Genomic DNA, 25215 nt, shown 5'->3' on the forward strand with positions numbered 1-25215 from the left:
ATACAAATATAGTGGTTCTGCTGGCAAGCTGTTTTCTAATCTGGACTTTTTTATTCCCCTCCATAATTAACCCAATCTAGGATGAACAGCCTGAGAAACATTGACTAATGCATCCTAAATTATCTCAGCAGGGTAACCAGATTTCAGCTTTTCTTGATTTTGTGCCAGGTCTCTGTTAAGCAGCTCTTATACTACATTAGGTGTGTACAGAGAGGACTATGAATCTTCCAGGCTGAGGCTTGTCATCAATTAAGACTGTTGTCCTTTGCAGTGGGGTGCCACTCTCTGCATGGCATAGTCTACAAAGAAGGTGATGTCTTTCACTTTTTGCCCTCCTGTCAAACAGCCAGTCAGTTGATTGAAAAGCTTTGTGTTGCAGCTCAGACTGCCCAGAAGTGTTTTCTGCCTTAATTGGAGTGAGTCAAGTAGTGGTAGCTAAGGAACTTGATTTTGCCTTCTCCCTGGGCTACTAGCTGATGAAGTTAATTGTAACTAAGGACTTGACACAGCAATAGGTGAAAGTCTGTTCACTGTAACTCTTGTGAAGAAGTGCCTATCAGTAAAGCCAATCTTCCATATGTATTGGTCATGCTTAGTAGATTTAACAAATCACATATCAAAAATATTGGGAAATAAATTGCATCTATAGTGAAAATGCACAGACTTTTTTTGTAAAAAGATTTATTTATTATTTATTTATTTGAAAATCAGAGTTATATATAGAGAGAGGGTCAGACATATAGAGATCTTCCATCTCCTGGTTCATTCCCCAGATGGTCACAATGGCCAGTGCTGGGCCAGACCAAAGCCAGGAGCCAGGAGCTTTCTCCATGTCTCCACGAGGATAGCAGGGGCCCAACCGTATGGATCATCTTCTGCTGCTTTTCCCAGGCCATTATCAGGGAGCTGTATTGGAAGTAGAGTAGATGGGACACGAACCACACCCATATGAGATGCCAACATTGCAAGTGGCAACTTTACCTGCTATACCACAGTGCTGGCCCCCCACAGACTTCTTTTCTTACAATTATTCCCTAAGCAATACAGTATACCAGCTATTTACATAGGATCTACATTGTATTAGGTATCACAAATAATCTAGAGATGATTTAAAGTATACAGGAGGATGTGCATAGGTTCTGTGCAAATACTACACCATGGTAAGGCACTATAGATTTTGTTATCTCTTGGGGAGGGATCCTTGAAACAATCTCCCAGCAATAACCGTGGGACAACTGTAATCTCATTTTATACAGGAAGTAATGGAGATTCAGAACCTTACTAGACTGTCCAAGATTAGTCAGCCAGTAGGTTCTTCAAACCTGGATTTTTAGACGACAGAGAATGTGCATTTTGCATTGTGCTCCACTGCTTTCTAAGAGTTTTTGAAGAGGCTGGCGCCGTGGCTCAATAGGCTAATCCTCCGCCTGCGGCGCTGGCACACCAGGTTCTAGTCCCGGTCGGGGTGCTGGATTCTGTCCTAGTTGCCCCTCTTCCAGGCCAGCTCTCTGCTGTGGCCCGGGAGTGCAGTGGAGGATGGCCCAAGTGCTTGGGCCCTGCACCCCATGGGAGACCAGGAGAAGCACCTGACTCCTGCCATCGGATCAGCGCGGTGCACCGGCCGCAGCACGCCGGCTGCAGCGGCCATTGGAGGGTGAACCAATGGCAAAGGAAGACCTTTCTCTCTGTCTCTCTCTCTCACTGTCCACTCTGCCTGTCAAAAAAAAAAGAGTTTTTGAAGAAGGCAGTGTTGTGATCTGAGCTAATTTTTCAGAAGATATTCTAACACAAGCATTTTCATTATCGGTCATAAAGGAACAAAACCAGAGTTAGGAAGACAAGTTTTAAGCCTTTTAAGTGGCCCACAGAGTGAAAAATGAACTTAAATCAATATTTTGGGAGTAGGAATGAAGGAGATGGGATAAACAAAACAAACCTAGTGGAGGTATATCATACTGAATTGTTAGGGCTTTATGATGAATTATAAAGCCTGGAAATGAAAGATATTGAAATTACCTGACCCAGTTCTCTACCTTTAAGTAGAATATAATTAACCCCACTTTTTTTTTATCTTTTATTTAATGAATATAAATTTCCAAAGTATAGCTTATGGATTACAATGGCTCCCCCCCCCCATAACTTCCCTCCCACCCTCAACCCTCCCCTTTCCTGCTCGCTCTCCCCTTCCATTCACATCAAGATTCATTTTCAATTCTCTTTATATACAGAAAATCAGTTTAGTATATATAAAGATTTCAACAGTTTGCCCTCTCATAGCAACACAAAGTGAAAAATACTATTGGAGTACTAGTTATAGCATTAAATAACAGTGTACAGCACATTAATGACAGAGATCCTACATGATATTTTTTTAAAAAATTGATTAATTTTCTATGTAATTTCCAATTTAAAACCAAAGTTTTTTTATTTTCAATTATCTTTATATACAGAAGATCAATTCAGTATATACTAAGTAAAGATTTCATCAGTTTGCACCCACACGTAAACACAAAGTGTAAAAATACTGTTTCAGTACTAGCTATATCATTACTTCACATTGGACAACCCATTAAGGACAGATCCCACATGGGACGTAAGTACACAGTGACTCTTGATGTTGATTTAACAATTTAACACTCTTGTTTATGGCGTCAGTAATCTCCCTAGGCTCTAGTCATGGGTTGCTGAGGATATGGAAGCCTTTAGGGTTCGCCGACTTCGATCTTATTCTGACAGGGTCATAGTCAAAGTTAACCCCACTTTTATAAGTCAGTCAACTGTGTTTCAGCCCAAGTGGCTTGTCCATGGTCCCAAGCTAATTTGGGCGGAAAGGAGCCCAGAATTCATAATTCCTTCTTCCCAATGATGTCCTTTTTGCACTAAAGCATGGGGTCTTCCAAATCTGCTTTGTTTTGTTGATTTTTTTAAAAAACATATTTTTGTTGGTGTGGGTATTTGGCACAATGGTTAGGTTGCCACTTGAGACATCCACATCCCATATCAAAGTACGTGGGTTTGAGTCCCAACTCTAGTTCCTGATTCCAGCTTCCTGTTAATGCACACCCTGGATGGCAGCCGGTGATGGCTAAAGAAATTAGGTTCCTCCCACCCACATGGGAAACTTAGATTTAGTTCCCAGCTCCTAGCTTGGACTAGACCAACACCTGGCCCTGTACCAACTTTTGCAGACATTCCAACCAGTGGATGGAAGATCTCTCTTGATATCTCCCTCTCCCTTATCCTTTTCCACTCTCTTTTCTTCTTTTCCTGACTTTCAAATAAAAAAGAATTTTTTTTCAAAAATAAAATGTTTTGATGAATTGGGTAAAAATCCTATGTGGATGCCAGTGAAGTTTCATAGATAATTTATAAAGGTATCCTAGCACCTGAAATAAGACACAGATTATTTCTGCTAACCCAGAAGACTCCCTTGTCCATTCCCAGTCACTTACTTCCCCAAAAGGATAACTTCTATTCTGACTTTCTCTCCATTTTAATAACTGCTTGGTGAACAATATCAGGGTTTATGAAATTTACCATTGAGATCCTTCTGTTAATGGATATTTAGATTTCTTCTATCTCTTCACTGCCATGATGACAATGCTTGTCTGTGATCATACTTCTTTGTATATGTGAGCAAGTATTTACTCTTAACTAGAATCCATTAAGATCAGAGTGTTGAGGTATTAAGGCCTGTGTACATTTTGATGTGTAATAATGCCAGAGAGACTCCTGCAAAGGTTTCACCAAGTCATACTCCTAACTGTGGTATTTCAGAGTGTCATTGCCTATTTTTTTGCCAGCATGCAATATCATCAATCCTATGAATTTTTGCCAATTTGACAGGTCAGAAATAACAACTCTGGACATTAGTCCATTATTAGATGCATAGTTTGCAAATATTTTCTCCTTTTGTTGGTTGTATTGTCACCTTGTTAATTGTTTCCTTGCTATACAGAAGAATTAATATCCAGAATATATAAAGAACTCAAGAAACTCAACAAAACATTCAATCCAATTAAGAAATGGGCAAAGGTTATGAACAGGTATTTTTCAAGGGATGAAATAGAAATGACCAATAGACACATGAAAAATGCTCGAGATCACTAGCCATCAACGATGAACAAATAAAAACCACAATGAAGTATCACTTCACCTCTGTTAGAATGGCTATTATCCAAAAATCAAGAAATAACAAATGCTGGCAAGGATGTAGAGAAAAAGGTACCATAATACATTGTTGGTAGAAATGCAAATTGGTACACCATTATGAAAGCAGTATGGATATTCTTCAGAAAACTAAAAATATTTTGGGGCTGGTTTTGTGGTATACCAGATTAAGCTGCTGCCTGCAACACTGGCATCCCATATGGGCACCAGTTTGTGGCCTGGCTGCTCCACTTCTGATTCAGCTGTCTGCTAATGTGCCTGGGAAATCAGCAAAAGATGGCTCAAGTGCATGGACCCCTGCCACCCATGTGGGAAAACTGGATGAAGCTCCTAGCTCCTGATTTTGGCTTGGCCCAACATCTGGCCATTGCAGCCATTTGGGAAGTGAACCAGTGGATGAAAAATATTCCCTCTCTCTCTGTTTCTCTCTCTCTCTCCCTCCCTCCCTCCTCCCTCCCTCCCTCTCTCTCTCTCTCTTTCCTTTTCTCTGTGTAACCCTTATCTTTCAAATAAATAAATATTTTTTAAAATATCTACAAAAATATCTACAATATGACCCAGATATTCCACTATTGCAAATATACCCAAAGGAAAATAAATCAGCATATGAAAGAGTTACCAGCACTCCTATGTTTATAGCAGCTGAATTCACAATAGCTAAGATATGGAATCAACCCAGATGTCCATCAACTGATGACTGGATGAAGAAAATGCAGTGTATATACATGATGGAATATTACTCATCCATAAAAAAGAATGAAATCCTGACATCTGCAACAAATGAATGAAAATGGAGATCACTGTGCTAAGTGAAATAAAGCAGACCTGAAAAGACAAATACCACGTTTTCTTTTATTTGTGGTAGTTAGTACATAGAGTGTAAAAGTCTGTGTTTGTCATATCATTCAGAATATAGTTATTAATATTGATTCACTGAATCATACTATGTAAATGGCAATATATTCTTCTTTATCATGTTAAAAAATAGAGAGGGGGAGGGACTAGCGCTGTGGTACAGCAGGTTAAAGCCCTGGCTTGAAGCACTGGCATCCCATATGGACACTGGTTCTAGTCCCGGCTGCTCCTCTTCTGATCCAGCTCTCTACTATGGCCTGGGAAAGCAACAGAATATTGCCCAAGTCCTTGGGCCCCTGCACCCACATGGGAGACCTGGAAGAAGCTCCTGGCTCCTGGTTTTGGATCGGTGCATGCAGCTCTGGCCGTTGCGGCCATCTGGGGAATGAACCAGCAGATGGAAGACTTCTCTCTTTGTCTCTACCTCTCTCTCTAACTCTGTCTTTCAAATAAATAAAAAATACATCTTTAAAAAATAGAGAGGGGAGAAATAATGAGGACTATTGGGGTACTAGTAATGTGTTGTTCTTAATTTGGAAGTTTGTTATCACTGTGATCAGAGGATGCAAAATTTACTTATCTTTATACTTTCTTGTTTTTCTTGGCATATATACTGTATTTCAATAAAATGTTTAAAAATGATGCTTGATAACAGTACAATAAAAAAGAAATGACAACTCTGCATTGGTTGATTTGCATTTTTCTCATGAATGAGAATTTGAACATATTTTTCATCTTTTAAGCTATTTTTATACTTTTATTTATTTATTTGATAGGCAGAGACAGATAGCAAGAGAGAGTTCCCATAACTGTTTCTCCCCCTAGATGTCCACATTGGCCAGGGCTGGGCCATGCTCAGTCTGGAAGGTGGGAAAACAGTGCAGATCTCCAACATGGGTGGCAGGGACCCAACAATGTGAGCCATCACCTGCTGCTTCCCATGGTCCACATTAGCAGGAAGCTGGGATCTGGAGCAAAGCCTGGCCTCCAATCAATATGAGATGCCCCAAGTAGCATATTAACCGCTAGGCCAAATGCCTATCGCTACACATATTTTGAAAATGTTTACTAGGACTTTACAGGGGAATTACAGCAATCTAGGAATTACAGAGGCAGAGAGAGAGAGAAAGGTCTTCCATCCGCTGGTTCACTTCCCAAATCGCTGCAATGGCTGGAGCTGGGCCGATCTGAAGCCAGGAGCCAGAGAACTGGATCAGAAGTGGAATGGCCAGGGCCCAAACTGGTGCCAATATGGGATGCTGGTACATAGGTGGCAGCTTTTTACCCACTACGCCACAGCGCTGGCCCCTACCTTTTTTTTTTTTTTTCGAGATTATTTTATTTATTTTAGAGGCCGAGTGACAGGCGATGAGAGCTAGAGAGAACTCTTCAATCCCCGGGCTCACTCCTCAAATGGCCACAACAGCTAGGGCTGGGCCAGTTTAAAACCAGGAATCTGGAACTCCATCTGGATCTCCCACATGGGTGGCAGGGCTCCAAGTACTTTGGCCATCTTCCACTGCTTTCCCTGGTATATTTAGCAGGAAGCTGGATAAGAAGCATAGCAACCAAGACTTGAATTGGCATTCCAATATGGGATGCTAGCATCACAGCTTAACCTGCTGAGCCACAATGCTTTTTTCACTTGTTTGTTATAATTTTTCCTCATTTTTCTATGTTTTTTATTATGAACTTGTGAGAGTTTTTTTATGTAATGAAAATTAGTGATTTTTCTGTTGTATATGTCACAAATGTTCTCTCATGTAACATTGTTTAGGCTCTGTTCTTTCTCATCAAGTCTATTTTATAGCTATTTTCTTTTTGTGTATTCCCTTGGCACTCCTGTAACTATGGAAAACTCACAACTTCTGGATTTTTTGGAGAAGCCCCAGTGTCACCTGTTCTATCCCATTGTCCCCCAAAGTAGAAGTGCATATTTTAAAGTATGTTTTCCCAACTGTGCAGTACAAGAGTTTAGTCATCCCACCTATACTGGTTGGCAGTGAAGCTCTTGATCTGTCTTCCAGACATATTCCAGGTGCTCTCTGAGGGAAAAATAGAGTAGCAGGACCCACCTGTCTCATAGCTATAGAATCTGGTATGTGCCAAAGGGAATATGAAGTGGTGGAATCTAGTCATTCTAACATTGTGGCCCCAGCTGTCTTCTACTAAGACGCTCAGACAGCTTAGGCACTTAGGAATGTTTGGTTGCTACTTGAAAGTGTTTGGTTACACAGAAGGAGGTCTGGAAAAGTTCTGTCTGGTGTCTATAAAGGGAAATGCAGCTTCTTTTGGCACAAGGCAGTCTCTTAAATTCCCATCTAGATTCTTTAGGATTATAAAAATTAGTCATTTCTAAGAAATTAAAAGCTTGGTAATTAAAATTTTAAAGAACTGTGAGGATAACATTTAGCCTATTTATGCAACCAGTTTGGAAGCATTTTCAGCAGCAATTACAAACAAATAATATGCTAACATGTTTATTTGGCAAGCATTTATTGGATGCCTACTGTGTGTCAGGTGAAGTTGAATGAAAGAGTCAATGACTGCTAATTTCTAGCAGAAACTGGGAAATGAATAAGACCTGTCTATAGTCTACTCAGTGCCCACATCTAGTAAATGGAGCTGCCCCCTTCCATTGATGAAAAACACTTCCCTAGGAATTCTAAAGGATCACATTTGTTAGTTTTTAGTTAGAATTACTGAGTCTATGTAAATTGAATAAAACTGAACACACCCTCATTTAATCAGTACCTATGCCTCTTTTATTTTTCTCTCAGGAGTCTCATTATAGTCTGTTTGCAAGAAAAGCAGATGTAGGAATTGAAGTAAGCAAAAAAGATGCCTAGTCCATTTCCAGAGTTTTCCTTTGTGTGTTAGTGATATCATTAGGATATGAAAATGAAAATTATTTTGGTTTGAATTGATGGCTACTTAAATAGTAAAAGATAAGAGATAACCACAATATAGGAACTTAAGCCTATCTAAGTATCCTATGAAATGACAGATTTTTCATTGAGAAATGTTCTGGGGTGTTAATTGGCTCCCGGTTGCAGACTGAACATGGCTTGAGAAGCAAATACTTGCCCTGGATTATGAAACAGGCATTTTTGGTATTCTATTTCTAAAACTAATTCAGTAAACATTTTCTCCAATAATTAGGCTCCATAGAGCTTCATGCTGAGGGTACATTTTCATTTCTATGCAATTTAAAACTTTCTAAGGAATCAGTTAGCTTTTAAAAATAACTAATCAAAATTGGACTGATCATCTTCTACCCTCTCTACCTTACGCTGTCACCCCCATCCAAATTATATTTGAGGTTTAGACCTTCAAGGTTATTTCTATAGTTTAGAATTCCATCTCTTTGCACCTTGCTCTCCCTGCAACACACATACTCAGACTATTTCTCACAAATGTTCTTTGAAAGGAATCAGGCTGCCGTTGCTTCTAAGAGAGCCCCTGAGTTATTTTTGCAAGTAATTCCATCCCCTTCCTTGTGGAGCAGGTGCTCAAGTCTTTCAGATTTCTTTGGCCACTCATAGTTAGTTTTCTTCCAGGACATGAATTTGTATCCCTGAACACCTCCAGAAGCGACAAGCAATCTCCATAAAGAGATTCACTATCAGACTGAAATCTTACTTGTGAATAAACAACAAATCAAGGTGGAGTGGTTTTTAAGAGAGGGGACACTTAGAAATCATCTAGTTCAGTGGTTCTCAACCAACATGGTGGAGTGATGCTTTCACATTGTGTATGTCTGGGACTACAGCGGTGATTCTTGTGAAGGGGTGATGGTGGCTGAAAGCAGGTATTACTGTTGCAGCAGTTTGTAGAAAATATTTCCAGGTGAAATGGCTTAGGCCAGAGAACAATCTCCCTCAGCTTTAATCAAACTATGTTTCTAAATATCATGCAACATTTCAGTGGCAAAACTATGACCTGATCCCACATCCCCGGATTTCCTATCCTCTCCTCATTTTCACAATGTTCTGTTATGAGAAAATGAGGAAAGAGACAGCAAGCAAGATACCCAATGAGAAAGAAGGAAAATAACTGCCTGTGATGGCATACCTGCCTCCTCTGTCACTTACTCTCTTAAAAGTTTCAAATAGCTTGAACTCTCGACTGCAAATCCCAGCCAACATTGTAGGCTCTCTCCCTGAGCTCTGTTAAAGCAATACTGGACTCCTTTCCAGAACATGCTCTGTGCTTTAAATTCATTCCCTCTGTTAAGAATATCCTCCTTCTTTTCATCAGGCAAACTCCAATTTGCTCCCCCAAATGAAAATGATTTACCACAACTCTGGCTATTTCATGCCTAGATACCTATAAGTAGTAGTTTTTTGGCTGAATAAATATATACTACAGTTCTCTTATTATTTGAAGGAAAATATTGTCAAGGCCAAGCTCTGACATGTCACTTCTATCATTCAGCCTACCCAGGTCTCCCAGTCTGAATTCAACTGTCCTGTATTCAAAGTAGTATTTTTTTCTCTCAATAGCACTTACTCTTTCTTGTCCTCTATTATCAAAATGTATGTACATACGTAGATTCGACTGGCTTATAAGTTCATGAAGACAGGGGACCTGTCTTTTTCATGTACCCATCATAGTGCTTCATGTACCCAGTAAATGTACTCAACGGGTGAATAGGCTTTTCTTATTTTCATGGGATTTCTTTTCTTGAGCTCAGCATATTTTCTGTGTTATGGTCCATTCTATAGTGACAAAAACCCTACCTTGTATATTTGTCCACACATTCATTCATTCTAAATCTTAACAAGTACCTGCCCTAAGCCAGGTACTTTTGGAGGTGATGAACATTTGAAATCCATGCTTACTTTTATCATAATACATGTTGTCCATGAGCTTTTTGAAGACCCCTGATACAAATGAACAAAGAACTGCAGTTTAGATAGGGTGGTCAGGAAAAGGCCATCTGTGAGTGAGTGACATTTGAGCACACCCTCTGTCTTTCCTTAACATTACCCTGACCCTACTTCAACCGACCCGGTAGCTAGTACAGAGCTAAACGGAAAGTTACTGCCCATGATGATGTTTGCTGACTTTCACAACATCCTTCTGAGGACATAAGGTAAGGGCCAGTGTTGCTTGCTGCTTTAAGGCTTGGCCTAGAACTGCCATCAACTAGTCTGTGATCTTGAGCAAGTAACCAGCTTCTCTAAGCCATAATTTCCTATATCTGTAAAATGAAGAAAATAGCACCTGCCTACTAAGAAGATATTGTAGATTAAATGAAATAATCAATGTTACATTACTTATTATGAATATTACATGAAATAACGAATGCAAAACTTCAGAATGTAGTAAGGAGCCCAGAAATGGAGCCATGAATGTATGGAGCTCTGGTATAAAAATCAAGCTAGCATGTCAGATAAGTGGAAAATGTAGAGACTATGTAATAAATGCATCTGGAAAATGGTTAATGGTTATCCGTAAGGAAAAAGGTGAAAAAAAATTCTTATACTATCTGAATATACAATATCAATTGAGTATTATTTCAGTCTATTTTGTACACTGTAACAGAAAACCACAGACTATGCAAATAATAAACAATGGAAGTTTATTTCATTATGGTTCAAGGTGCTGAGAAGTCTTCCTGCATTATAACATAGCAGAGGGTATCACATGACGAGAAATTATGAGAGACAGGAATGGGGAAGGGGGTCCATACACCTACTATATACACTTAATAGCCCTCATAACCTAATCACCCCTTAAAAGTCCCATTTCTCAAAACTATTACAATGGCAATTAAATTTCAACCTGAATTTTGGAGGGGACATTCAAAATATTGCAACTATAAATTTCAGTAACCAAATTTTAGAACCTTTAGTAGAAAATGTCAATGAATATCATACTGACCTTGAGATAGTAAAAGAGATTTTAAGATACAAAAGGAATTAACTCTAAAATAAAAGATTGACAGACTTGACTATATTAAAATATAAAACTTTGTTCATTCAAATACACCTTAAAGAATGAGAAAAGGGGCCAACACTGTGGTTGTGTATGGGGTAAAGCCACCACCTGGGATTCTGGCATCCCTATGGATGCTGGTTCATGTCCTCGCTTTTCCACTTCTGATCCAGCTCCCTGTGAATGGCCTGGGAAAGGCAGCAAAACATGGCCCAAGTGTTTGGGCATCTGCCACCCACGTGGGAGACCTGGATGAAGCTTCTGCTCCTGGTTTCCACCTGGTCCAGCCCTGGCCATTACAGCCATCTGGAGAGTGAAACAGTTGATGGAAGATATTCTCTCTATTTCTCTCTCACACTCTCTTGCTCTCTCTCTCTCTCTTTCTCCCCCTATATATTTCTCTATAACTCCTTCAAAAATAAATAAGTAGAACTTTAAAAAAGGAAAAATACAGGTTGCAAACTGAGAGAAAATATTCACAAAAGACAACTGACAAAGACATAACATCAAGGGTACATAAAGAATTTGTAAAAATTATTAAGAAAGCCAAAGCAATTCCATAGAAAATAGACAAAAGACATGAACAGACATTTCACAGAATTGCAAACACATATGGCCAATAGTGAAGAGAGATTCAATGTCATTAGTAATCAGGAAAATGCAAATTATATCATAGTAAGATATCATCTTATAACCCAGTGATTGACAAAAAAAAGTGCCAATACTAGGAAGCCTTTCCCAACTGGGGTTCATGGAAAGTGCTCAGGCCCTAAGGAATCCAATGTATAAAAAGAATGAACTTCTCTCCTTATGCTCCAGAACAATGCTAGACAGAGACAAGAGCACATCAAAAAGTTTCTGGATAAGTAGAATTAAAGAGTAAATTTATTTTGGTACAGAAAAATTTTTGAAATCCATGCCTAGTGTTTTCATAATATGCATTTCCATGAACTTTTTGAAGAATCCTTGTATGCATGCATTTCAAAGATTTTTTTGCCCCATGTAAACTTATGTTCTAATTCCATTTTCCATGAACTTTGTGAAGTACCCTTGTACTCCCCTTGGGGAATTGAGGAGACAGCCAAATAATTTTCTGTGTTCTGTGGTTCAGATGAGAAATAACAGCTAAAAAAGGGATATATTCAACATGCAAAATTCATAATGTGACAGAGGGCTTATAAATAGGGAGCCACATGATATTTTGTAGTTACTGGTGGGAATACAAGGAGACTTTGAAAAGTTTGTGCAAAATGTAGACTTTTAATTCCATTTTCCACAAACATTTTGAACTACCCTCATACATATAAATTGCTGCAAACACTTGGGATCACATTTTGGCATTATCTCTGAAAGCTAAACATTGATACATCCTGTGAGCCAAAAATTATACTCCAAGGTAAATACACATGAGGAACTCTTATTCATGTATAACAACAGACACGTACAATTATGTTTATAGAAGGATAATTCACAACAGAAAAATCTACAAGTAATCTAAGTCCCTATCAATATTAATAATGGATTAATCAAATGTGGTACATTCATGCAGTTAAATACTATACAGCATTCAGAACAAATGAACTATAGCCACACACAACAATATGGATTAATCTTGGGAATATAATATTAGATGAAAATAAGCCTTAAAATATTATGTAAAAGCACATTATATATTTATAAAGTTAAAAATAAAAATTATACTGATTATATGTAGGTGTAATAAAACTAGAAAAGAAAGAAAAACAAGAGAGAATTCAGAATTGAGGGAGATGTTAACTTGGCTGAAGGGAGGTGGGCATGTGGGTTGGGGATGTAGGGAATCTCATAATTACATATTTTCAAGATTTTAGCTTGTGAGACCACATTTGTGGCATAGTAACTTTAGCTGCCACTTGCGAAACCAGCATCCGTATGGTAGTGCTGGTTCAAGCTCAGCTGCTCCACTTCCAATCCAGCTGTCTGCCAATGCACCTAGTAAAGAAAGCAGTGGAAGATGGCCCAAGTGCTTGGGCCTCCACCACACACATGGGAGACCTAGATGGAGTTTGTGCTTCCTGGCTTCAGCCTGACCTAGCCCCAGCTGTTGTGGCCATCTGGGGAATGAATCAGCAGATTGATGATCCTGGTCTCATTCTGTCTGCTTCCTACTCTCACCACCACCATCATTCTGCCTTTAAAATAAATAAGTAAATACTTTTTTAGCTCATGTTTTGGGTTGTGGTTTTGCAGGTGCTTGTTAAATTATTAAAAATAGCCTGCTAGGGCTGGCATTGTGGCACAGTGGGTTACGCTGCCATTTAGAGTGCCAACATCTCGTATTGGAGCACCTGTTCAAGTCCCAGCCACTCTGCTTCTGCTGATGTGCCTGGGAAAGCAGCAGAAGATGGCCAAGTGTTGGGTTCCCGACACCAATGTGGGAGACCTGGATGGAGTTCAGAGATCTTGATTTCCCTCTGGACCAGCCCCAGCTGGAGAATGAACCAGCAGATAGAAGATTCTCTCTCTCTCTCTCCCCCTCTCTCCCCCTCTCTCCCCCTCTCTCCCTCTCTCCCTCTCCCTCTCCCTCCCTCTCCCTCCCTCTCCTTCCCTCCTTTCCACCTCACTCTCATTCTCAAATAAATAAATGTTTTTAAAAATAACTGGCTAAGGCCGGCGCCACGGCTCACTAGGCTAATCCTCCACCTAGCGGTGCCGGCACACTGGGTTCTATTCCCGGTTGGGGCACCAGATTCTGTCCCGGTTGCCCCTCTTCCAGGCCAGCTCTCTGCTGTGGCCCGGGAGTGCAGTGGAGGATGGCCCAAGTGCTTGGGCCCTGCACCCCATGGGAGACCAGGAGAAGCACCTGGCTCCTGCCATCGGATCAGCTGGCCGCAGCGCACCAACCGCGGCGGCCATTGGAGGGTGAACCAATGGCAAAGGAAGACCTTTCTCTCTGTCTCTCTCACTGTCCACTCTGCCTGTCAAAAATAAATAAATAAATAAATAAAATTAAAAAATAAAAATAACTGGCTAAGTCCAGCTCTCTGCTGTGGCCCGGGAGTGCAATGGAGGATGGCCGAAGTCCTTGGGCCCTGCACCCACATGGGAGACCAGGAGAAGCACCTGGCTCCTGCCTTCGGATCAGCATGGTGTGCCAGCCGCAGCGGCCATTGGAAGGTGAACCAACAGTAAAGGAAGACCTTTCTCTCTGTCTCTCTCTCTCACTGTCCACTCTGCCTGTCAAAAATAAATAAATAAATAAATAAAATTAAAAAATAAAAATAACTGGCTAAGTCCAGCTCTCTGCTGTGGCCCGGGAGTACAATGGAGGATGGCCAAAGTCCTTGGGCCCTGCACCCGCATGGGAGACCAGGAGAAGCACCTGGCTCCTGCCTTCGGATCAGCGTGGTGCACCAGCCGCAGCAGCCATTGGAGGGTGAACCAACAGTAAAGGAAGACCTTTCTCTCTGTCTCTCTCTCACTGTCCACTCTGCCTATCAAAAAAATAAATAAATAACTGGCTAATGTCCCTGTTCCCTGATACCCTCTCCCCCAGGGTCCTTTTCTATGTAACATCAGAAGTTCCCTCCCTCCCTCCCTCCCTTCCTTCCTTCCTTCCTTCCTTCCTTCCTTCCTTCCTTCCTTCCTTCTTTCCTTCCTTCCTTCAAATGCTGGATTTTTTAGAACCTATTAGGCCACTGAAGCCTGTTAGAACCCATTAGGTGACTGAGGCCTAAAACCCCAAAACCCAATAAACTGGGAGCAGATAATCTAAGGGTTAGTGGAACATCTATTGCTTGGGAGAACCTTCACCTGGACCTTCGAAATTGCTGATATAAGACATCATAAAAAAGGGACTTTACCAACCCACCCTTCTGCAACAGGACCACTCCCAACAAACAACATAAGTAAATAGGCTGCTGCCATTGCCTGGCGGCACTGAACATTCACTTCAGCCTCCCTGCCGTCTCTCTGGGCGGCCTACAATCCTTTCCAAACCCCTTCTGTGCTGTCCTTTCTCCAACAAAAACCTTTTCTGCTTTAAAAATAAAATAACTGGCTAAATGACTAGGGGACCAGTGTAGAGAATGTGTCAAGAACCAAGTATAATGATAAATCCAATTTTATGCACCTGAGACCCTAAAATAAATATGTGAATAATGAAGTACTTGGTGTGGTGATTTTGATGCAAGTGAGGCTGAGTAAATGACAGTTGTCACTGCTAGTATTGCTTCCTCTTGCTTCTACTAACTTTTCCCTCTGTGAAGCAATCATTATCTTCATTTTGTACCTGAGAATTAATGATTCTGAGAAATACTAATTTGCATGAGGTGGCCCCAAATGACTGAGAGAACTGGGTTTAAAATTTAATAGTTCTTGGGTTTTCAACCTTCCATTAATCCGTTGAACGTCTTTCATTGAATTGTGTTATTTTAAATTATGAAAGTACTCCATACGTGTACTTTCAGGGTGTTGCCAACACCAGAAGCTTTAATTCTGCATATTATGACCTTGGTACTCAAAATCTTAATAATATATTAAGCTAATAGTGGCAGATAATGCTGAATTAGGGCATTCTACTGGAAGATTATACTATATGAGGAATGGGTAGCTATAGAAAAAATGTGCTCCTACCCTGGATCTGTAAGTGTGTTAGCTATATTTAGTTATTAGGCCTTACCTAATACCTTTCTTCATTCCTTGCAACAGATATTCCTCTAGTCCCACCATCAAAAGAGCTGAGCTTCTGTATATAAAGATAATTGAAAATGAATCTTGATGCGAATGGAATGGGAGAGGGAGTGGGAGATGGGAGGGTTGCGGGTGGGAGGGAAGTTATGCGGGGGGAAAAGCCACTGTAATCCAGAAGCTGTACTTTAGAAATTTATATTTATTAAATAAAAGTTAAAAAAAAGAGCTGAGCTATACCTTTTTAGGAGGAAGAGTTTTTAATGTTATAATGAGGAAAAGAAACTTGGAGGTGGTTGTCTGATTTCAGTGTATTTTTGTGTTGGATGGTTCAGTGTGTAACAGGGAAGACCTTAAAGATTAGCAGATTAAATTATATGAAGAGACAAGACTATATATTTCCCTTCAGGTATAAGCATCTTAAAATTTAAGGCAAATGGGGAAAGAGCTACTTTCAGGAGGATGAAGTAGATGTGCTTTTCCCTATTCTTCCCACTAACTAAAACTGAAAACCCCAGTTATGGTATATTTTAAAATTATTAGAAAACTGTAACATACAGAGAAAGCAGAGTATCTAGAGAACTCAAGACCTGATGAAATATGTGGCAGTAAGTTCCCTGGATTTTTGTTTTGCTTCATTTGTCTCACACTAAGAGCTGAAAAACCTGGAAATTCAGAAACACTAAAGGGTGCAGACAAAATAAAAACCCCAAAAAGAGCCTCATTTTCTCCAGGCAAAGGGCCAGGAAAGAACAGTCTAGTGATATGGAAAGCTTATAGAAAATAGCTAGCTTGCTACTCCAGTCAAACACTGCAGAAAAAGCTGTAGCTCTACTCCTACCCACTTCTAGCCAAGTGGGGAACCTAGATTTTCACCTTCATGAAGCTCTAATGAGTCAGTCCAGCACCCCTGCCAGGGACCTCCACCAGGATGATGTGATGGAAGGCAAAGTACTGATCTGGAACTTTCATTCCTACTGGCCAGCAGTGAACCACCTCCCTCCTCTCATGCTGTGTATGGAAACAACCTTGGAGGAGTTTGGACTCTACTCCTCCCAGACAGTTAACAGTTATGAAACCACTCCTATCTATTGAAGTGATGTCAGAGGAGACCTCGTGGAGAGTAATGACTATCTTTATCACCCAGAAGTGAGTTCATCGAAATAAGGTGTAATTGGAGACTGCTAGGGAGCAGAAACTCCCACTCCGGCCATCAGTAATGAGGAGAGTACCTTCCCCCGATGTCAATGCAAGTCACATAGGGTGCCTGGGTTTTTATATCCATTTGGCAATAATGAGGCAATGCACCCCACATCCCCCCTGCTAAAATGTTATACAATGCCAATTAAAACAGAAGATTTAAATAAGATCCAGGTTCTCATGACATAATATGCAAAAATGTCCATCTTTCACCTGTAAATAATTCATCATACCAAGAACCCTGAAGATTTCAAACTGAATGAAAAATAATTATCAATAGGTACCACCACTGACATGACCAAATTGTTAGTTATCTGACAAAGATTCCAAACCAGCAGTGATAAAAATACTTCAACAAGGAAACCTTGAAGCTTTTGTTGTGGTATAGCAGATTAAGCTGCCACTTATAACACCAGCATCCCATATCAGAGCACTAGTTCAAGTCCCAGATGCTGTGCTTCCAGTCTAGCTTCTTGCTAATGTACCTGGAAAGGCAGCAGAGGATGGCCTAACTACTTGGGCCCCTGCACCCACATGGGAGACCCAGATGGAGTTCTTGGCTCCTGGCTTCAGCCTACCCCTGGCCCTCGCCCACCCCACAGCTCTTGCGAACGTTTGCGGAGTAAACTAGTAGGTGTAAGATATGTGTGTGTGTCTGTCTGTCAGTCTGTCTTTTCTGCTTTCCCTGTCAGTCTGCTTTTTAAATAAATAAATAAATAAATTTTAAAAATCAAACAATACCTGAGTAAATAGAGAAAGACATTATGTTCATGTATCAGAAGGTACAATATAGTAAACATCTCAGTACTCCCCCAAGTTGATCTTTAGGTTTCATGAAAATTGCATCAAAATTTCAGCAAAGTATTTTTGGAGTCATAGACAAGCTTATCCTAACATTTATATGGAAAGGTACAAGCCCTAGAAAAGCTAAATCAGAATTGAAAAAGAATAAATCACTCTACCCAATATTCAGTCTTGCTGTGTAACTGCAGTAATCAAGACTGTGTGGTATTGGTGAGGTGAAAGATAAACAGATTAATGGAACATACTAGAAAACAAAGAAATATACCCACATAAGTACAGCCAACTGATTTTTCCAGTGTACAAAAGCAATTCAATGGAGAGAGGATAATCTTTTTAATGAGCGATCCTGGAGCAATTGACCAAACATAGCCAAAAAAATGAACCTTGAACTAGTGTCTGAAAATACTAACTGATAGAACAAAAAAGGGAGAGAACGATCCAACATGGGAAGTGGGATACACAGCAGACTCATAGAATGGCAGATGTCCTAAACAACACTCTGGCCTCAGAATCAGCCCTTAAGGCATTTGGATCTGGCTGAAAAGCCCCTGAGAGTATTTCAGGCATGGAAAGCCAAGACACTCTGGAAAAAAAAAATGACCTAAATGAAAGATCTCTGCAAGTGAGATCCCAGTGGAAAGGACGGGGCCATCAAAGAAGGAGGTACCTTTCTCTGAAGGGAGGAGAGAACTTCCACTTTGACTATGACCTTGTCTAAATATGATAAGAGTCGGTGAACTCAAAAGGCTTCCATAGCTTTGGCAACTCATGACAAGAGCCTAGGGTGATTACTGATGCCATAAACAAGAGTGTCAATTTGTTAACTCAACAACAGGAGTCACTGTGCACTTACTCCCCATGTAGGATCTCGGTCCTTAATGTGCTGTACATTGTGATTTAACACTATAACTAGTACTCAAACAGTATTTTTCACTTTGTGTTTCTGTGTGGGTACAAACTGTTGAAATCTTTACTTAATATATACTAAACTGATCTGTATATAAAGAGAATTGAAAATGAATCTTGATGTGAATGGAAAGGAAGAGGGAGTGGGAAAGGGGAGGGTTGTGGGTGGGAGGGAAGTTATGGGGGGGGAAAGCCATTGTAATCCATAAGCTGTACTTTGGAAATTTATATTCATTAAATAAAAGTTAAAAAAATAAAAATAAAAATAAATGAACTTTGATCCAAATCTCTTTGTATGAAAATTTAAAATGTAAAATTATAAAACTTTGAGAAAAAATAGAAAAGAATCTGTAGGACATAGGGACATGGAAACAACTCAGACTTGACACCAAAAGTACACCTATACAAGGAAAATTGATGTTAGATTGCATTAAAATTATATTTTCATTCTCTGTGAAAGACTGCATTAAGAAGATAAACAGACAAGCTACAGAATGGGAGAAAATTTGCAAAACACATATCCACAAAGAATTAGTACCTAGGATATTTAAAATGTATCAAGCTCAATGGCAAACAAAAATAATTGAATTAAAAAATTTGCAAAAGATAGCAACAGGAATTTTATGGAAGAGTATATAAAGGTGATAAAAAAGTACTTAAAAAGATGCTCAGTATCACCAGTCATTAAAGAAATCTAAATTAAAGTTACAATGATATATCACTTACCAGAGTGATATAAAAATAATAAAAACTCAAAATTCTGATCAATATGCAGAGAAATGGAATCATTATACACTGCTGGGGAAAATGTGAAATTTTATAGCCAATGTAGAAATGTTTGGACTGTTTCTTTAAACATGAAACTACCTTAGGACCCAGTAGTTGAACTCGTAGACACTGATCGCAATGAAGTGAAGACTCGCATACACAATAAAACCTGTCCAGGAAAGTTTATAACAACTTTATTCCTAATAGTGAAAAACTACAAACGACTCAGGGCTTTTCATTGGGTGAATGATTAACTTGTAGTATATCTATGTCTCAGAATATTAGTAATAAAAAGATCAAAGTAGTGATACATGTAATAATATAAATGATTCTCCAGATAATTACACTAAGTAGAAAAAAAAAGTCTGATGGGGCCAGCGCTGTGGGGTAGCAGGTAAAGCCACTGCCTGCAGTGCCAGTAGCCCGTATAGGCACTGGTTCAAGTCTCAGCTGCTCCACTTCCAATCTAACTCTCTGCTGTGGCCTGGGAAAGCAGTAGAAGGTAGCCCAAGCCCTTGAGCCTCTGCACCCACATGGAAGACCCAGAGGAAGCTCCTGGCTCCTGGCTTTGGATCGGTACAGCTGTGGCTGTTGCAGCCATCTGGGGAGTGAACTAGTAAATGGAAGACCTTTCTTTCTCTGCCTCTCTCTCTCTCTCTGTAACTCTGCCTTTCAAATAAATAAATCTTTAAAAAAAAGAAAAGAAAAAAGCCTGCAAGGTTACATGTTGTATGACTCCACTTCTATAACATGCTGGAAATGACAAAATTACAGAAACACAGAACAAATGGCTGGTTGCCAGGGGTTAATAAACTAGTGGGAAAAGGAAGGAAGCAGGTGATTGTGAAAGAGCAATATTCAGGACGAACCCTTGTAGTAAAGGAAATGTTCTGTGTCTTGTCCATATAAATGTCAATATCTTCTTGTACTATAGATGCTACCATTGAGGAGAAATGGGTAAAGGATACATAGCATCTCTCTATTATTTCTTATACCTACAAATGAAGCAATTAAATCTCATTACATTGTCATTGAAAAGAAGAGACATTAGAACAAATGAATGACCACCCAAGGGTCACGACAGTTAAGTACAAATATATCCCCATTCTGAAAAAGCAGTGCTAAAAGAATTAGAACAGTTGTAAAAGGGGCAGGCCAATTTTGAATTGGTAACCCCTTTACCATCATACTCCTTTTGTCCATGGCCACCCTAAGGTACAAAGAATGCAGCTACAAAAGATTATTTTTCTGCTGCCTATCGTGCCATTTTGCAGAAAATGTGAAGCTTTAGGAACTAAGCAAGATGTTTCTTGGAGTTAGACTGTGTAAATTCTACAGATCTGTATCTCAGGACCAATATTCTTTAGCTACATGACCTTGTTCTTTTATCTCTACAGCTTGGATAAAATTCATTCTGCATGTCTGTGGGGGTGGGAAGCATGAATTTGTAAGGGAGCAAGCATGTGCATGAACGAGCACAGGTATGCTAATGTTGGGGAGATTAAGGGAGAGGGGACAAGATAGTCACTGGGGTTAGATGAATGTTGTCACATCCACACAGGGAATTTGACATCCTCATTCCAGGGAAAATGTTGAGAATAAAAGACAATAGAAGCTTGAGTAATTAAAGATGCTTATAGAATGCATGAAATTTTTCTGCTTTAGTCATAGAAAATATTCTGAAAAGTGTATAGTATAATGCCTTCACAGTTGAAAATTCATTTGCCAGAGTGCAGGGTACGTTATGTCAAGATATTTGGAAGTAACAGTTTTTTCCTGAATAAAAATGCTTTGTGCTTCTACCGTTTCCATCTTTCTCAGGGGCAACCATTGCCAATTGCCTAGCCTAGCTAATGAGTTAGAATTTTTATGTCACAGGCTGGTCTCGCAGGCCCAAGGTCAATTTGCTAATTAATATCCTTTCTTCCAGTATGTCCCCATCTCCAGTTTATCCATTCAGAAAATGGGCAAAATATGCCAAGAGATTATATTTATTGTACACAGTTCTTAGCATAAGACCCATTCAGTATGGGGAAAGTATTAATGAACTTGCCAGTGGTCAAGTTACCAACCCAAAACTACAGAAATATATTCTCAGTTGTCCCTCAAAAGCTGCATAAGAGAAAAAGAAATGCCGAGCAAACAATATTGGAGAGTTCTTCAGGTTGGGAGATGTTTTAACAGCAGAGAACCTCCAAAGTATACTATCTACAATACGCAGAAGCAAGGTACAACCTCCACAGACAGCATTCCCAGGAAAGGTATAACATCCACGGATAGCTGTCCCAGGAAAGTGGAATGACTACAAATAACATTCCCAAGAACAGTGTAACACAAGAGAAATTTGGAACAAGGTGCATTTTTACTAAAAAGGATGGTACTCTATTCAATGATCCAAGTCCAGTTTTCTTTGTGGCAGTGTTGGCATTGGAGAAATTTATGAATTTATGGGGGTTTTTTTGGTGATCCTGTATGAGGTAAGTAAGTCAATGAGAAAGCAGAGGTTTGCAATTGTCAGGTTGGCTTTCAAAGTGTTTGCAAATCAGCAGTTTATTCTCATGGATTTTTTTTTCTTTAATTTGTAACTTACAGGTTTGACAGACTTGTGAGGATAAAAATTACATCATGGAGCCTGATCTAAGATAGGATCCCATATGTTTAGTGCTCAGAGACACATGGAATTCTAGAACCATAGGACCTTAAAGATCTTAGAGGTATGTTTTCACTTTATAGATAAGAAAACTGCACAGAGAACAGATTTGCCCGAAGCCACATGAATTTCCTGAGTCCTACTCCATCTCCATTTGGATGTTTACACATAGAAATCAGCAGAAAGTAAGAGGCACAGAGAGATAGAGAGGTAGAGTGGTCAAGACTGACAAAAGAAGGCCAGGCCTCAAGCACTAGACAGGCTGATCAAAAGACAGACAGAGAGTTAGACATGGACAGTTAAATGGAGACAGATATTTAAGCAAAGAAAAAAAGAAATAGGAAAAAAAAAGGCAATCATAGGCCATTCATTAGAGAAATACAAACAGAAATCCAGAAGGAGACACAGACACATGGAGACAAAATGAGATACAGACAGGCATAGGGAAGAAGGGAGAGAGGGAAGGAGAAGGAGAGCAAGAGGGAAGGAGAAAGAGAATAGATAATAGAGGACTACAGAGCAACAGGATAGACAGGGAGACAGACCTGAGAGAGATAGGGACATATAAAAACAGGAAGCAACAGGGTAGGAGACCTGGACTGAGTTCTCAGTTCATGGCTTCAGCCTGGCCTAGGCCTGACTGTTGCATGCATTTGGGGAGTAAGCCAGTGGATGGAACCTCCCACCCTCCACTCATTGCTGCTGCCCCAGCCAATCTCTCTACCTCTGAAATAAATAAAATGATTTTTTAAAAGAAAAGGTAAGTAGACAGGGAGTGCCAAAACTGGCAAGGACAAACAGGCAGAGAGAAATTGAGGGACAGACTGGGAGAATGACAAAAAAAAAATGCTGACATTGAGACAGACAGAAATGCAGACAGAGAGACAAATTGGAAAATAAATGGAGAGGTGCCTTCTCATTCGTCATCCCCGCTCTCCCACCATCACCACTACAAATGCGCTTCCTTGTTGAGCCTTACATGAGTGACAACAGGAAGCAATTTTAGCACTGTGTCTGGATTATGATAGAGATTTAGGAGAAGGTGGTGTCTAGCAAAAATCATTCAAATCACACTGGGAAGGGGACTGAGTCTGAACATCTTTGTTTTTTGGAAATATCCCAGGGCTTATGTTCTATTAGGTATGAGAGTACTTGTCCCATGTGAATAATTCAAGCCTTTGTCCCTTGTCAATACTGTGGGGCTTGAGTTGTTATTTTGGTTTTTAAACAAACACATGAAATCTTTCAGAAGTCCATTGTTTGCAGATTTCCCATCATGCCTCATTCCTCCCTGGAGGAAAATGCTTTGTCTTGTTTTTTTTGTTTTTTGTTTTTTTTTGTTTTTTTGATAAAGCAAACTTATCACTTTTCTCTTTTACAGTTTTCTACTGTGTCTTGTTTTCATACTTTAGAATTCATATAGCTCTCAGGCAAGTTTCTCTAAGATGTTTCTATTTAATATTCAGCTGCAGCACCAAGGAGTTTAACATTATTTTCAGATTTTTAAATGAAATATCTAAGGGAACCTTCTTCATGTAGGCATTTCACCTTAAATGTCCTCAAGGCACTTCTGGCTTTTTCTTAATTATTATTGAGATTTGATATTTGCTGCCCCAACTATATAAAAATGTGCAAATAAATAAGAAGTTGGACTTCATAGATATCCTTGGGCCATGCCAGATTCTCAGGTGATCTTAGCCAGCCCAGCTCCTGCCCAGAAGTAGAAAACAATGGGAAGTGAGTTGAATACTAGGAACCAGGCTTAACCTCTCTTCTAGAACTATGAGGCATTCATTGTTTAACTTGAGGGAGGTAGAGAATGACAGTGAGTCTTCACAATTTGTGATTTGCTAGCGTGGAGTGCAGGGAGCAACAGTGGCCTGGTTTCTGGGAAAGCTCACCATCCTGCTTTGTGGAGGTTGCTCCAACTATAGAAAAATGAACAGGAAATTCAGGACTCCAGGTCTTCCAGCACCTAACATTTGCAGCAGAAAACGTTACATAGCATAGAATTTAAGATCCAAGTTGGAGGCCGGCGCCGCGGCTCACTAGGCTAATCCTCCACCTTGCGGCGCCGGCACACTGGGTTCTAGTCCCGGTCGGGGCACCGATCCTGTCCCGGTTGCCCCTCTTCCAGGCTAGCTCTCTGCTGTGGCCAGGGAGTGCAGTGGAGGATGGCCCAAGTGCTTGGGCCCTGCACCCCATGGGAGACCAGGAGAAGCACCTGGCTCCTGCCATCGGAACAGCGTGGTGCGCCGGCCGCAGCGCGCCTACCGCGGCGGCCATTGGAGGGTGAACCAACGGCAAAAGGAAGACCTTTCTCTCTGTCTCTCTCTCACTGTCCACTCTGCCTGTCAAAAAATTAAAAAAAAAAAAAAAGATCCAAGTTGGAATGCTGTCTGCCAGAACTTTATCTACACTTGCTTGGAAAAACTAAGATAGTTTTCATTTTCTTTCCTGATGAAATTATTGGAATTTTAGAATTAGGAAGGTTGTAAAATCATCCAGTCCAAATGTCCTACCGATACATAAAGAAACGAAGGAAAGGAACAATACAGTATAATAAATAGTATAGACCATAAGTAAGGATGTTAGTGTAGAAGACAGGCAGTGATTCAAAGAGGTTAAGAACACAGGCTTAGTCATCGGATTAGCCTGGACTCTGTGTAACCTGTGTTACATTAGACAAATGTTTGAACACTCTGTGCTACCTGTAAAAATGGGGAAAATAATAAGACCCATATTGTGGTTGTGAAGAAATAAATGAGACAACATAAGTAAACAGGGATGTGCTTTCCACAGTATCTGGGATATATGCAAGAGTACTTCAAAAAGTTTGTGAAAATTGAATTAAAAGATGAGTTTATTTTGGTAAGAACTGTGAAATTAGTGCATACTTGCACATTTCCACAAACTTTTTGAAGGCTCTTTGCATGCATGGATTTTAAAATTTTCACATCAAAATGAACTTATAATTCCATTTTTCCATAAAATTTTTGAAGTACCCTCGTAGATGCTTAACATGTTAGCTCTAGCTCAGAAAGAAGCAGCTTGGCAGAATTATGACCTCTTGATTCCTGGCCCAGGTTGCTCTTTGAAAATCAGGTTGTACTGAAAGTGTAGCAATGTCCTTAATAGGTATTCTGCCTTTGCAGCACCAACCTTCTATGCCTTTTATTGCTATTATTCTGAATTTTCACAACTTTGGGAAAAACAAGAGCATGATAAACATTTGCCTCTGACTACATCAT

The 25215-nt window shown here is 39.9% G+C and overlaps 1 protein-coding gene across 15 annotated transcripts in view; it reads left to right on the plus strand.

The window, feature by feature from the left end:
• The window catches only part of ENOX2 (ecto-NOX disulfide-thiol exchanger 2), a 331670-nt gene that overhangs the window by 154701 nt on the left and 151754 nt on the right, over positions 1–25215 (plus strand). For 8 of the 15 annotated variants that reach the window (XM_062183757.1, XM_062183753.1, XM_062183760.1 and 5 more), the window contains one exon: positions 21907–22028. The exons of the other annotated variants lie outside the window; for them this stretch is intronic. The gene's annotated coding sequence lies outside the window, so the exon portion shown is untranslated. The remainder of the gene's footprint in view (positions 1–21906; positions 22029–25215) is intronic. 15 annotated transcript variants of the gene reach the window in all.

This window comes from Lepus europaeus, chromosome X (assembly GCF_033115175.1).
Source record: "Lepus europaeus isolate LE1 chromosome X, mLepTim1.pri, whole genome shotgun sequence".
NCBI classification, from domain to species: domain Eukaryota; kingdom Metazoa; phylum Chordata; class Mammalia; order Lagomorpha; family Leporidae; genus Lepus; species Lepus europaeus.